A 3685-nucleotide genomic window follows, 5' to 3' on the forward strand; every position below is an offset into this window, starting at 1 on the left:
CTCCAAGGAGACATGGAACAAGTGAGGTCAAATGACTGGAAAATGGAAAAATGAGATTTGAGATGAGTAATTTTTATTTTAAATTTCCAATGCTGTTGTTATAATATTTGCAATAAACTACATTCTTTAAAAATGAATCTGGTGGATTTGTACCCTGAAAACTGTAAAATGCTGCCAGAAGAAATGAAAGAAGAGATAGTAAATGGGAAAAGATCAGTATTCACAGATTTGAAGACTTAATATTGTTAGGATGTCAGTACTACCAAAGGGTTCCATAGATGCAGTCAATTTTCTATCAAACTTCCAACAGCACTTTTCCCCCGCCAGAAACAGAAATGTCTATTCTGCTTAGAATGAACGAAACCAACCTTGAGAAAGAAGCCTCACGCTTCCTGATTTCAAAACTTATTACAAAGCCACACGAGAAGTGAGTGATGGCGCTGACTCTGGAGGTTGGGTACAGGTCCCGGCTTGCAGGCTGACTGCGGAAACAGAGTCCGGGGTCATACCATGCTGGTTCGGCTCTGCCCGCACCCCTCCGCATCCACAGTTCCTGTGTCTACTCTGCAAACTTCCAGTCACAACTCCCTGCAACTCTCAGAGTCCTTTTGAGCCTATTTGACCTCTTGTGGGGCAGGCAGGAAGAACTGGAGCATTAATGCCTCCTCTTAGTGAGGCTCACCCAGTGAGTGACCACAGGTGGGTTAATACCAATTCCTTCATGTATAAGGGTGGTGAATCTGCTACGTCCTCTACACATTTCTCTGGTGGACTGAGCTCCTATTGCCCAGCTAAGTAACCTACTTTATTTATTTATTTATTTTTTTTGGTTTTTTTCCGGTACCGGGAACCGAACTCACGACCTTGCGCTTGCCAGGCAGGCGCTTTTGCCGCTAAGCTAAATCCCCAGCCCCTAAGTAACCTACTTTATAGCACACACATGACTTTCTTTCCTCCCTTTCCTTTCCTTGCTTTTCTTCTCTAGTACCAGGCTCATCGCCTCAGTGAACTACTTCCCAGCCATTTCCTGTCTCGGCGTCTGCCTTGGAGGAAACCAACCTAAGAACCGATGGAAAGAACATAACACACACCTAAATGAAGACAGTGAACCCTGGCACGAGCACATAAAATTCCAGAAGATAGACTAGAGTCCAGGCAGTGTCACAGATGACATTCCCATCATTCTCTATATTATGATTTTATTTTTATTTTATTTTATGAAGAGCAGTATATATATTTACTGGGGGAAAGAAAGCTTCTGTCCAAGAGAGAGACAGAAGGGTTCTGAGTGGGTTGCAGAGGACCTAGCCTTTTCTACAGATTTTTATAGAGCAAATCTATGGGGTGAGGCAGGTCCAGAGTATGATTTCATTTTAATCGAAGTATTTCTCTCTTGCTGTTCAGCCAACCAGCTATCCATCACTCATCCATCTCTTTTTTTTTTTTTTTTCCGGGTCTTTTTGAGACAGGGTCTTGCTAGGCAGTTCAGGCTGGCCTTGAGCTCACTTTGTAGCCCAGGCTGGTCTCGAACTCGCAACGATCCTCCTGCCTCAGCCTCCCAAGTGCTGGGATTATAGGCGTGCACCGCCATGCCCCGCCCTCACCCATTTCTTATTATCTGTCTGTAGACATGCATAGAAAGATGTCTACAATCGTGTATAATGTTAGACCTGATTATGTCAGTGTAGTACAATCTGGGCATGTGTTTAACTTTTATATTTGTCTTATCTACGTCTACATCTTTATAATGAGCATATGCTATATTTTAAAAACAATAGTGATTATTTTCTTGGAAAAACAAAGACCAGGGGGATGGGGAAAGTGGGGAGATATTGGACAAAGGTCATAAACCTGCAGTCGTAAGATGCATGTGTTCTGGAATTCTAATTTATAGCATGGTAGGGCTGGGGATTTAGCTCAGCGGGGCAGCACCTGCCTGGCAAGTGTGAGGTCGTGAGTTTGATTCCTGGTACCAGAAAAAAACCAAAAACCAACAGCAACAAAAATTTATAGCATGGTGGCTATACTTTACAGTATATTAACTATGTTTGAAATTAAGAGAGTAGATCTTAGGTATTTTCATCACAGAAAAGGTAACTATGTGAGGAGAAGGATATGTTAATTAGCTTGATAGGGGCAATTATTTCACAGTGTGCACATATATCAAATCATTACATTGTGTTCTTTGATATAGAAAATATTTTATCAATTATGCTTCAATAAAGCAAATGAACAAACAAATAACACCCCCCTCCCAAGACTAGAAACAACTATGCCAACTGGGCGTGGTGGTACATACCTGTAATCCCAGCACTTGGGAGGCTGAGGCAGGAGGATCTTTACACGTTCGAGACCAGTCTGGGCTACAAATTGAGCTGAAAGCTAGCCTAAACTGCATAGCAAAACCCTGTCTCAAAAAGACAAAAAACAAAACAACAAAAAAACCAACTATGCCAGGAAGTAGACAAGAGTAGTGAATGTAGTTAACTATGATTTTCTATTTTGACTTTTGGCATTTTTAATGAAAAGCTATTTTCTCTTTCCATTTCTATTAAATCACTATTATATTTTAAAGTGAGAAATACACAGTGTTGATGAAATATAATAATCAGGTTTTAGTATGAGGTAGAGAGAATGTTTTAAAACAATAACTCAGCAAAACCTTTCAGGGAGATAAGTTCACAATATAAACCAGAAGATTTCAAAATTTCTACACTTTTGATCCAGTATATACTTAGCCTGAGGCATATTTCCCAAAGCTTGAGAATTGCCTCAAGTTAGAACCACCTGCATCAGGATCACCTGAGCCCCTCCAAAGACATCTGAATCAATATCTCTGGGAATCGTGGATTAACAGATTCTCCTGATAATTTTTATATGCACCAAAGCTTAAGCCCTGCTGGCCTGAGGAAGAGAGACTCATTTATTAATGTTTATTCCCTACCAAGAATCAAACCCTGTTCCCTGCTCTGGGGATGCACCCATACATATCACAGAAAAAGGTCTTCGTGCTTATGGAGCTTTCATTTTGCAAACTCATTTTACATAAAGATGCTCATTACAGTATTTCTTATAATAAAATTAAGAAGTAATGAAAAAATTCAATGATCTTTCAAAGAGTGACATGGGAAGCTGTTCACCGTATGTTACCAAATGAAAATAACTCTGATCACTTGTAAAAACACATGTATGCATTGATTAAAAACACTACAGGGAAATACATATACACAAAAATAGTAATTGTAACTATCTCTGGAAAACATGATTATAGATTATTTCTATTTTCTTTTAGGTTCCTTTTCATATTTTCTAAATTCCTAGAAAAAATGAAGTTCTAACATAAGAACATTTTCAGTAGAAAATATAATGTTTAAAAAGGTTGATTTAAAATTAGGGGAAATAAAAATTTTCCAATGCTATATTTATCTTTTAAAACATATTTTAACAATATTGGGACATGGTTACTTTCATTTCTGAGCTCAATCTTAGAGTTTCCTATTCCATTTTGGTACCTGTTCATTTGTAATTTCAGTATTAATTACATGAACTTTCAAATTCTCTATGAAGGAACAGTTCAAGATTAATATTTTTCCTTAGATTTTTATTCTTTTTTATGGTTTTCAAATATACAACATGATTTCATGTAAAAGTATTAGAGAAATATGGACTATAGGAAAAAAAGTAG

Source organism: Chinchilla lanigera, unplaced genomic scaffold (assembly GCF_000276665.1).
Source record: "Chinchilla lanigera isolate Chin_1 unplaced genomic scaffold, ChiLan1.0 scaffold00017, whole genome shotgun sequence".
In the NCBI taxonomy this organism is placed as follows: Eukaryota; Metazoa; Chordata; class Mammalia; order Rodentia; family Chinchillidae; genus Chinchilla; species Chinchilla lanigera.